Genomic DNA, 12,797 nt, shown 5'->3' with positions numbered 1-12,797 from the left:
AGATATGTGCAGTTATTGTCAGCAATGTATAGGAAGGACATTATTGTGCTGGAGAAGGTGCAGAAGAGATTTACCAGGATGTTGCATGGAATGGAGCGTTTCAGCTTCAAGGACAGACTGGAGAGTCTCGGTCTGTTTCTCTGGAGTGGAGGAAGTTAAGATGCGATACGATTAACGTTCAACAGTGCAGCACCGGTCAGGTCACTTCACCCATGATGCTGTGCTGATCTTGATGCCACTTTATATTAAATTTCCACCTTCTATTCATCATTCATATCCCTCCCAGCCCTTTATATATCTAAAGACTCCAGAAAAACACTGGGTTCACTACAACCACTGGTAACCCATTCCTGGCATCTATAACCCTTTGTGTAAAAACAATTTGCCCCTCATGTCACCTTTAACCTCCCCTCTTCTGACTTCAGGCATTTGATATTTTTATCCCGTGGAGCTGATTCTGACTCCACCCTTTCTATGCCTCTCATAGTCTCCCCTCAGCTCGAAGGAGAGCAAACCAAGTTTACCCTATCTACCCTATAGCTCAGACCTTCTCATCCAGGAAACATCCTGGAAACACATACTGCATCTTTTCGACAATCCCACAGTAATGGTGCATGGGAACAGCACACAATATTCCATGTGCAGTCCAACTAAAGTTTTATGTAAGTGCAGCATGTCCTCTAATCCTACATGCAACAGCCCGGCCAATGAAGGCAAATATTCATATGCCTTCACTGCCACCTTACCCACTTGCATATCTCTAAATAAAATAAATACACTATATCACAATAATAGGGATCCTTGCAAAACACTACTAGTCACAGTCCTCCAGCCAGAAACAGCCTTTCACCCCTATAATCTGTCTTCTATGAACTAGCCAGCTCTGCATGCAAACAGGCAATTCACAGGATCTTATACATCTTTATACTGCACATCATAAAGGACCCTGTCAAGTACAATAATAAAGTCCATGTAGACCACTGCCTAACCCTTATCAAACTCCTTTGCCAGCTCCTCAAAAATCTCAGGTTTGCAAGACATGACCTGCCCCACACAAAGCCACGCTGACTGTCCTTAAACAGGCCATGCCTTTCCAAATATGCATAAATCTTACTCGTTATTATCCTCTCCAGTGACACTGTTGTCAGCCTCTCTGGCCTGTAATTACAGGATTATCCCTGTTTCCTTTCCTGAGCAAAGGCACAATGCTTGCTACTCTCCAGTCCTCCTAGACCGTGCCAGTTGCTTGAGGGAACAGAAAGATCACTGTCAACGCACTAACAGCCTCCTCACTTGCTTTGATCAATATTTTGGGATATATGCTTCAGACCCTGGGCACATCCACTTGAATGCTTTTCAGGAGACGTTGCACTATCTCCTCCTTATTCTCAAAACCTCCCAGCACATTAGCATTTCTGAATCTGTTTCACTATCCTCTAACTTCTTCTCCTTGGTAAGTACTGTCATAACGTGTTCATCACTGGCTCTGACTCCAATCACAGATCCCTCCATTATTCTTCAGTGCACATAACTCCTCTTTAGTTATCTTCTTTTTCTTTGGCCCTGCACTCCAAGGTCATTTTGCAATCCCTTTGGCCCTTCCTATTCGCCTGTTTGAGTACTTTCCCGCTAACTTTATATTCCACAAGGATCTACTCTGATTTTCCCTTATCTGTACCTCATGTATACTTTCATTTTCTTCCTGACTAATTTTAGGACCACTTTGTTCATCCAAGGTTCCCTTACCAACTTTGTCCTTACTCCTTACCAGAACATGCCAACCCTGAACTCTGAGCGCCAGCTTTTAAACAACTCCTCCTGAAGAACTTGCCTGACAGCTGCTTCTCTCAATCAGTGGCCTGTATTTCCTGTCTTATTCTCTCATAATGTGCCCTTCACTAATTTAGTATCTTTCACAAGATCCAAGTTTATCCTTACTCTTAACATAATGAGCTGTGGTCACCGTTCCCAAAATATTCACCTACTATCAGATCTGTAAACTGGCCTGGCTCATTTTCCAAAACTATGTCCAGTACCGACCTGTAGTTGGACTTCCCACCATCAGTGGGAAGTTTTTGGATGAGTCTGCCATAGTTGGATGCATCAGGAAGGGCGATGAGGCTGAGTACAGGGCTATGGTAGGAAACTTTGTTCACATGGTGTGAGCAGAATTATCTGCAGCTTAATGTGAAAAAGACTAAGGAGCTGGTGGTAGACCTGAGGAGAGTTAAGATACCAGTGACCCCTGTTTCCATCCAGGGGGTCAGTGTGGACATGGAGGATTACAAATACTTGGGGATACGAATTGACAATAAACTGGACTGGTCAAAGAACACTGAGGCTGTCGACAAGAAGGGTCAGAGCTGTCTCTATTTCCTGAGGAGACTGAGGTCTTTTAACAACTGCCAGACAATGCTGAGGATGTTCTACGAGTCTGTGGTGGCCAGTGCTATCATGTTTGCTGTTGTGTGCTGGGGCAGCAGGCTGAGGGTAGCAGACACCAACAGAATCAACAAACTCATTCGTAAGGCCAGTGATGTTGTGGGGATGGAACTAGACTCTCTCATGGTGGTATCTGAAAAGAGGATGCTGTCTAAATTGCATGCCATCTTGGTCAATGTCTCCCATCCGCTACATAATGTACTGGGTGGGCACAGGAGTACATTCAGCCAGAGACTCATTCCACCGAGATGCAATACAGAGTGTCATAGGAAGTCATTCCTGCCTGTGGCCATCAAACTTTACAACTCCTCCCTTGGAGGGTCAGACACCCTGAGCCAATAGGCTGGTCCTGGACTTATTTCCTGGCATAATTTACATATTACTATTTAACTATTTATGGTTTTATTACTATTATTTATGGTGCAACTATAACAAAAACCAATTTCCCCCAGGATCAATAAAGTATGACTATGAGGTTTCAAGAACCCATCTTGGAGCCCCTTAAGAAATTATGCCCCATCTCAGCTTTTTGTATTAAGAAAGTTGTAATTAATATTGGGGAAGTTGAAGTTTCCCACTATGACAACACTGTTTATGCACCTTTCCACATTCTGTCTACATATCTGTTCCTCAACCTCGGCCACTCTGGTGAGGCCTATGATACAACCCCATCAACATAATTGCAGTTATCTTGTTTCTGAACTCGACTGAAACTGTCTCTGTGAATGAGCCCAACAGTACATCTTCCCTGTACATTCTTCCTTGGCAGCAGAGCAACTGCTCTACCTCTCCTGCCCCCACCCCCCACTCTATCACATCTTACACAACAAGATGCAGGAACACTGAGCAGCCAGTCTTGACCCTCAGGCATCCAGGTCCCATCGTAATCCCAGGCTCTAAGTTCATCCTCGTGATGCAAAATACTCCAAGCATTGAAATAAACACATTTCAGCCCAGCTGTCCCACCATGTTTATTTGTTTCTTCCTTCCTGATTCTTCAAACCATCTTTCTTGCCCTCAATTCTACCAACTGTTTTCCCGCTGCTGTGATTCGCAGACCTCGCCACACTAATTCAAACTCTCCAGAGTAGTACTCGCCAACTGCCCAGCAAGGGTATCTCCAGTTCAGTTACAAACTGTCTTGTTTGTAGAGATCCCACCTGCCCTGGAAGAGAGCCCAATGATCCACAAGTCTCCTTCCTGCATCAGCACCTTAGCCATGTATTGAACTGCACTCAGCATCTATTTCTCACTTTTCTGGCTCATGGCATGAGTAGTAATCATGAGATTACAACTGCAGATGTCCTACATTTTCATGCAGCAGAACCTCTGCGTTCTCACCTGCCCCTCTCTGAATGTCGTGTACCCACTGGGAATATTCTTGACTATGGAGACAATACCCCATCTTGGAATGCTGACTGCCTATCTGCACAGCTTAATACTGAGTCCCCTATTAGACCACAAGACCATCAGATATCGGAGCAGAATTAGGCCATTTCTCCTTCCAGTCTGCTCCATCATGGTTTATCCAATTTTCCACTCAGCCCCAATCTCCTGCCTTCTCCCTGTATCACCTCAAGCCCTGACCAATCAAGGATTTATCAATCTCTGCTTTAAATATACCCAATGACTTCGCTTCCACAGCCTCCAGTTGCAATGTGTTCCGCAGAGTCTCCACACTCCGACAAAAGTAATTCCTCCTCATCTCAGTTCAAAATTGACACCCCTCTATTTTGATGCTCTGCCCTCTGGTCTGGACTGTCCCACCGTAGGAAACATTCTCTCCACAACTACTCTATCGAGGCCTTTCAACATTCATTCAGTTTCAATCAGATTTCCCCCATTCTTCTGAATTCCAGCACCATCAATTGGTCCTCATATGGTCAACCCTTCATTCCCAGAATCGTTCTGGTGAACCTCCTTTGAACCATCTCCAACGTCAGCACATTCTTTCTCAGCTAAGAGGCCCAAAACCGTTTACAATACCCCAAGTGAGGCCTTTAAAGCCTCCACATTATATCCTTAACTTTATATTCTATTCCTCTCTAAATGACATTAACATTGCATTTGCCTTCCTCACCACCAACTCAACCTGAAAAGTAGCCTTTAGAAATTCCTGCATGAGGACTCCCAAGCCCCTTTATAGCTCAAATTTTTGAATTTTCTCTCCATTCAGAAAATAATCCTTACCTTTATTTCTTCTACCAAAATATATGACCATACAATTCCTAACACTGTATTCCATCTGCCACTTCTTTGTCCATTCTTCTAATCTGTCTAAGTCCTTCTGCAATGTCCTTGCCTTTTCAACACCACCTGTCCCCCACCTACCTTCATATTGTTACATACCCCGTAACTGGGTTGCCAAACCAGCAGAAATGGAACACGTGTTGGAGTCTGTGATTACTAGGAATTAATAAAGTTTTATTAAAGAAATAAGTAATACAGTACACTAATCTCAAGGATACAAATGTAACAGGTTAGCAATGATAGTATACACAGACTGCTCTATTGCAGTCTAGGGTAAAATGAAACATATAAAATCCTAAAGGGATTGGACAGGCTAGATGCAGGAAGATTGTTCCCAATGTTGGGGAAGTCCAGAACGAGGAGTCACAGCTTGAGGATAAAGGGGAAGCCTTTTAGGACCGAGATGAGGAAAAACTTCTTCACACAGAGAGTGGTGAATCTGTGGAATTCTCTGCCACAGGAAACAGTTGAGGCCAGTTCATTGGCTATATTTAGGAGGGAGTTAGATATGGCCCTTGTGGCTAAAGGGATCAGGGGGTATGGAGAGAAGGCAGGTACAGGGTTCTGAGTTGGATGATCAGCCATGATTGTACTGAATGGCAGTGCAGGCTTGAAGGGCCAAATGGCCTACTCCTGCACCTATTTTCTATGTTTCTATGATCCATCTTAAGTGAAGCAGAGTTCAATTCAGTCTAATGCAGTTCGAAGTAATCGTTGTTGGGGGGGGGGGCGGGGCGGGCAAGAGGCAGTCGGTTTCAGGCAAATTTCAATGCCTTCTGATCCATCTGTGGTCACTGACTCTGTCCCCTCCATTCTGGATATGATCATTCTCCCGCGGTGAACCCAGCACCCAGGCAAGGGCGGACACACACCAGGTTCCCACCGATCGTACCTTTACACCCTGTGAGCCTCTAACCAATTCCCACGAACCGGTCCTCCAAGCTCCCACCAACTTTTGGGGCACACTGCTGTTTCCAGGGTCTTATGGCATGTGTCCAGCACCTTAGCAAACCTGCTATTTTTATCCCCCTGCTGGGGTATCACCTGTCCATCAAACTTCAAACAGTTCAGGTTCAAAGCAAACGACCTGTCGCAGACGTCAACATCGGAATTGTGTTTCTTTCTCGTTAATCTCTCTCTTATTAGCATTTTGAATGTTTCTCCATTGTCTTCCCTTATCTCTCTCATTAGCATCATCCGTCCTGCAGCTCTGCTTGGTGTCACACATGACAAAGCCATCAATTCTGTCATACAAATCATTGATATATAACACAAAAGAAGTGGTGCCAACACAGAGCCCTGTAGAACACCACTAGTCAACAGCAGCCAATCAGATACGGCTCCTTTTATTCACACAGTTTGCTTCCTTCCAATTGGCCAGTGCTTTATCCATGCTAGTAACTTTTCTGTAATACCATTGACTGTTAGCTTGTTAAGCAGCCTCATGTGTGGCACCTTGTCAAAGGTCTTCTGTAAATCCAAGTACACAGCATCAACCAATTCTCCTACGTCTATCCTGCTTGTTATTTCTTCAAAGAATTGCAATAGATTTGTCAGGGTGGTGGCTGGGAACAGACCCTGAAGTACAAGAAACAGGACTTGACTAGAGTAGGGACATGACAGGATTCAGACCAGGAGCAGGGACAAGAACGCAGACTAGGGCTAGGGAAAGCAGGATCAGGACTAGGAACCACGGACTAGGAGATAAGGCTTGGACTCCAAGCCCGAGACAGGACAAGGACCCAGAACCTGGGTCTTGCCTCATGCTCAGACCCCAGAACCAGGCAAGGACATGACATGGCTTGAGGCTAGGGTCTTGAGTCGTGAGCTTGGCTTGGGATCCTCGAGGCTTGGGTTCTTGGAGCTTGGCTGCGGGATTGTCAAGGCTTAGGTTCTCAGAGCACAGAGACAGACTGGGAACTAAACATCAACACAGAGCCAGGACTTATCCTTCAACAAGCTGGGACTCATCTTTAATATGATACAGGACAGAACACAGACATAGAGCCAGGACTTATCCTAAGACAAGCTAAGACTCAACTTCTCCACACCAAGGTGGGACAGGTCCATCTGTTGGGTAACAGCAGGACAGCCAGACTTACCCAACAGAGGCAAAGACAAGACATATCCCCCTGCAGGGCAACAGCAAGACAGCCTGACTTACCCCACAGAGGCAAGGACAAGACATGACCCCCACAGGGCAACGGCAAGACAGCCTGACTTACCCCACAGAGGCTAGGATAAGAAGAGACAACACCAAAGAACAGACAGTTCCATCTCTGCTCCGGGGTAGCTCCAAGTCTCAGTTCAGTCAGCAACCTCAGCTGGCTATGGAAACAGCCAGATCCCTACCTAGCTTGGAGTGGCTGGTAGCCACTCAGATGGCCCAGGAAACAGCCAAATCCATACCACAGACAGCTCCAACTACTAACAGCAAGGCTCCATGAGGGGATGGTTTCCCAACATGGCCTAAAGATGGCAATTGGCTGCTCTAGCCTTCCACCAGCAGATTGTTCCAAAGGGAACTGACAAGACAAACCAGCAGCCCACTCTCAATCCCAAGGCTACTTATACTGCAAGCCCAAAGATGGGAATCAGGTGCCTTTGATTTAGTCAGACAAGGGACAGCTGGAAGACCCGGAGTCCTGAGTCCATGGACCGGATCATGAACCGGAATGCGGACTTCATGGACCGGACCATGACACAGACAAGATTTTCCCTTGTGGAAGTCATGCTGACATCAACCTATTTTATCATGTACCTCCAAGTTCCCTGAAACCACATCCTTAAAAATCGACTCCAATATCTTCCCAACCACTGTAATCATACTAACCAGCCTATAATTTCCTTTCTTCTGCCTCCCTCACTTCTTGAAGACTGGAGTGACATTTGCAATTTTCTAGTATTCTGGAACCATTCAGAATCTAGTGATTCTCTACTACTACTACTTCAAGACGCTGTCTCTTGCAAAAACGCCATCCCCTTCTTGCAATTCCTCCGTCTCTGCCGCATCTGCTCTCAGGATGAGGCTTTTCATTCCAGAATGAGGGAGATGTCCACCTTTTTTAAAGAAAGGGACTTCCCTTCCTCCACCATCAACTCTGCTGTCAAACACATTTCCCCCATTTCACCCACATCTGCTCTCACTCCATCCTCCCACCACCCCACTAGGAATAGGGTTCCCCTTGTCCTCAGCTACCGCCCCACCAGCCTCCGGGTCCAACATATTATTCTCCGTAACTTCCGCCACCTCCAACGGGATCCCACCACCAAGCACATCTTTCCCTCCCCACTCTTTCTGCTTTCCACAGGGATCGTCCCTACGTGACTCCCTTGTCCATTCGTTCCCCCCCCCCATCCCTCCCCACTGATCTCCTTCCTGGCACTTATCCTTGTAAGCGGAACAAGTGCTACACATGCCCTTACACTTCCTCCCTTACCACCATTCAGGGCCCCAGACAGTCCTTCCAGGTGAGGCGACACTTCACCTGTGAGTGGGCTGGGGTGATGTACTGTTTCCGGTGCTCCCGAGGTGGCCTTCTATATATTGGCAAGACCCGACGCAGACTGGAAGACCATTTCACTGAACACCTACGCTCTGTCCGCCAGAGAAAGCAGGATTTCCCAGTGGCCACACATTTTAATTCCACATCCCATTCCCATTCTGATATGTCCATCCACGGCCTCCTCTACTGTAAAGATGAAGCCACACTCAGGTTGGAGGAACAACACCTTATATTCCGTCTGGGTAGCCTCCAACCTGATGGCGTGAACATTGACTTCTCTAACTTCCGCTAATGCCCCACCTCCCCCTCGTACCCCATCCGTTATTTATTTTTATACACACATTCTTTCTCTCACTGTCCTTTTTCTCCCCTGTCCCTCTGACTATACCCCTTGCCCATCCTCTGGGTTTTTCCCCCCTCCCCCTTTTCCTTCTCCCTGGGCTTCCTGTCCCATGATCCTCTCATATCCCCTTTGCCACTCACCTGTCCAGCTCTTGGCTCCATCCCTCCCCCTCCTCCTATCATTTTGGATCTCCCCCTCCCCCTCTCACTTTCAATTCTCTTACATAGCTCTTTCTTCAGTTAGTCCTGATGAAGGGTCTCGGCCTGAAACGTCGACTGCACCTCTTCCTACAGATGCTGCCTGGCCTGCTGCGTTCACCAGCAACTTTGATGTGTGTTGCCAAAACATTTGGCCTCATTTTCAAGGACTCTACAACTCATGTTCTTAATTTTATATATTATTTATCTATTATTGTTATTATTTATGTGTTTCTTTTCGCATTTGCACATTGGTTGTCTGTCTTTGTTTCTACATAGTTTTTCATTGATTCTATTGTGTTTCTTTAAACTTGCATGTACTTTGAAAATACATTTACTTTGAACTTTGAAATTTGAGCTGAAAATAATGGAATTTAACGCAGACAAGTGTGAAATCTTGATGTTGAGATGACAAACAAGGCTAGGACATACACAGTGAATCCCAGGGCACCAGGGAATGTGGTAGAACAAAGGGAACAAGGAATACAGATCCATACTTCTTTGAAATTGGTGTCACAGATAGATGGGTCTGTAAAAAGAGCTTCGGGACATTGACCTTCATAAATTAGTGTATTGTGTAGTGTTGATGAGATGCCATGTTAAAGTTGAATAAGGCCAAATTTGGAATATGGTGTGCCATTTTGGGCACCTACCCACAGGAAAGATATCAATAAGATTGAAGGAGTACAGAGAAAATTTTAAAGGATTTTGCCAAGACTTGAGGGAAAGTTGTAGGGAAAGATTTAATAGTTTATGACTTTATTCGCTGAAGTGTAAGAGAATGAGAGGAGATTCATAGAACAAAACACAGGAGCAGGCCACTCGGCCCACAGTGTGGTGCTGAACCAGATAAAAAGCAAATCAAAAATACCGAAACACTAACCCCTCCTAACTACACCATGTCCCTTCATCTTCCTTACATCCATGTGCCTATCAAACATCACTTAAAAGTCTGAGATATATTTGCAGGTGAGCATTTCTATCGCCAAGGCATAGGAGGTGCCGTGCCATGTGCCACATGCCAGAAGAAGGGACTATTATGGATGGATTCCTGCTGGCCAGAATGGATGTGGTGAGCTGACTGACCTGTTTCTGTGATTTCTACAGTCTTTAGCAGTTTCCTACCTGCAATACAGAAGTGTAGAATATGCTGATGCATTCAATAATAGCTAATTGGTTGCTTTTCAGGGCCATCTCAACCATTAAATTCTAGGTGAAGTTCCATTGCAGTATTCCAAGAAATCCGGTGCTATTGCCACTTCTGATCTCCCTCTGACAACATCTCCACATTGCTCTTTGTGGCACTTTGGTTTGTGCCTTTTCCCCTGTGTTTCACATTTGTACACTCCTTTAAAGAAAATAAAAAAGATAATATCAAAACAACATACCGTACACTTGCTAAAATTCTGAAAAATAGGTTAGCATTTTACAACAAAAACTTGAACATCATAACAGGCATATTTTAAAAATTAAGAGAAGTATGACTCAATGAATATTTCCAGCATTTTTTCTGTGGAGAAATATATAAACCAAATCTTGAAATAGTTAATGGGGAGGTCTTGGAATCGTCTCCATTACAGCAGAGGGGATTTTGGCTGCCTTAGAATATATGAAGGTAGTCAAATCTCCAGGGCCTCCGGAACACTATGGGAAGCTAGTGAGAAAATTATGGGAATCCTAGCTGAGTATTTGCACCATTATTAGCAATGGATGAAGTGTTGTAAGACAGTAGGGTGGTCAATGCTGTGCCAGAGGCACCCTCTTAATATAAAGGAACCCTTAGATCCTAATTTGATAGAATTCACTCTGCAGTTAGAGAGGGAGAAGCTGAAGTCAGATGAATCAGTATTTCTGTGTAGCAAAGGGAATTACAGAGGCATAAGGGAGGAGTTGGCAACAGTGCATTGGAAGGCGACACTAAAAGGGATGATGCTGAAGTTTCCAGCAGCAATTCAGAAGGTAAAGTATTGTAAAGGGAGAATGAGGCAACAACGGCTGACAAGCGAAGTCAAAGACAACATAATAGCAAAAGAGAGCCCACCACCCTGGTCATGCTGTCTTCTCACTACTGTCATTAGGAGGAGGGTACTCAGGACCCACACCTCCAGGATCAGGAAAAGTTATTACCTGTCAACCGTCAGGCTCTTGAACCAGAGGGAATAACGTCACTGAACATCACTCACCCCGTCACTGAACTGTTCCCACAAAATCCACTCACTTTCGAGGACTTGCCATCTTATGTTCTTGATAGTTATTGTTTTTTTTAAATTTTGTATTTGTGCAATATGTTGTCCTGAAACATTGGTTGTTTGGACACTCTGTTGGATGTGGTCTTTCATTGATTCTATTGTTTTTCTTGGATTTACTGTGTATGCCCACAAGAAACTTATTTCAAGGTTGTCTATCATGACATATGTGTACTTTGATAATAAATTTACTTTGAAATTTGAACTCTTATTGTAGAAATTAGAGGGAAGCTAGAGAATTGAGAATTGAGAAACTTTTTCAAACCAACAGAAGGCAACTAGAAAAAACAATAAAGAGAAAATAGATGAACTATGAAGGTAAGCTAGCCAATAATATAGAATAGATACTGTACTATGTTCTTTTAGATATGTAAAGAGTAATTGAGAGGTGAGAGTGAATACGGGAATGCTGGAAAATGTCAATGGAGGACAAATGTAATGGGGGACAAAGAAATAGTGGACGAACTCAATAAATATTTTGCATTAGTCTTCATTGTGGAAGACATCAGCAGTATCCCAGAAATTCAAGAGTGTCGGGACAGAAGTGGGTGTCATTACTATTGTTAAGGAGAAGCTGCTTGGGAAGCTGAAGGTCTGAAGGTAGATAAGTCACCTGGACCAGATGGACTACACCCCAGGGTTCTGAAAGAGGTAGCTGAAGCGATTGTGGAAGCATCAGTAATGATCTTTCAAAAAGCACAGGATTTTGAAATGATTCCAGAGGATTGCAAAATTGTAAGTGTCACTCCACTCTTTAAGAAGAATATAAAGTTGCTGACCCTCTCCACCTCTGACTGGCGCACCGATCTCTGATTTCCTCCTCCTGAAGTCAATAATCAGCTCCTTAGTCTTCTGACATGGAGTAAGAGGTTGTTGTCGTAGCACCAGTCAGCCAAATTTTCAATCTCCTTCCCACATGCTGATTCACCACCATCTTTGATTTGACCTATGACACTGGTGTCAACGGCAAGCTTGAACGTGGCACTGGAGTTGTGCTTAGCCACACAGTCACAAGTGTAAAGTGACTAATCACACAGACTTGTGGTATACCTTCGCTGATGGAGATCGGGGAGGAGATGTTATTGCCAATTCAAACTGCAAGTGAGGAAAACGAAGATCCTAATGCACAAGGATGTATTCAAGCTAAGAACTTGGAACTTAGTGGTTTGGTTTCAGGAGACGATGGTATTGAATACTGGGCTATAGTCAATAAGGTGCATCCTAACGTATGCACCTTTGCTGTCCGAATGTTCCAGGGTTGAGTGAAGAGCCAATGAGATGACATCTGCTGTGAACCTGTTGCTCCAGTAAGCAAACTGGAAGAGATCCAAGTCACTTCTCAGGCAGGAGTTGACATGTTTCATCACCAACCTCTCAAAGTACTTCATCACTATGGTTGTAAGGACTGCTGGGTGATAGTCATTGAGGCAGATCACCATGTTATTCTTGGGCTCTGGTAAAATTGAAGTCTGCTGATACCTCAGACTGTGGAAGTGAGAAATTAAAGATCTCATGAATGCTTGAGCTAGTCGATCAGCTCAGATATTTAACACTTGGCCAGCAGCCTTGTCTGAGCTGGGTATTTATTTAAGACCATAAGATATAGGAGCAGAATTAGGTTAGTTGGCCCATCGAGTCAGCTCCACCATTTCATCATGGCTGATTCAATTTTCCTCTCAGCCCCAATACCCTGCCTTCTCCCCATATCCCTTCACGACCTGACCAATCAATCTCAGCCTTAAGTATACATAAAGACTTGGCCTCCACAGCTGCCTGTGCCAAAGAATTCCACAGATTCACCACTCTCTGGCTG

The sequence above is a fragment of the Mobula birostris genome, chromosome 17 (assembly GCF_030028105.1).
Source record: "Mobula birostris isolate sMobBir1 chromosome 17, sMobBir1.hap1, whole genome shotgun sequence".
NCBI lineage: Eukaryota > Metazoa > Chordata > Chondrichthyes > Myliobatiformes > Myliobatidae > Mobula > Mobula birostris.
This window is presented reverse-complemented; position numbering follows the sequence as displayed.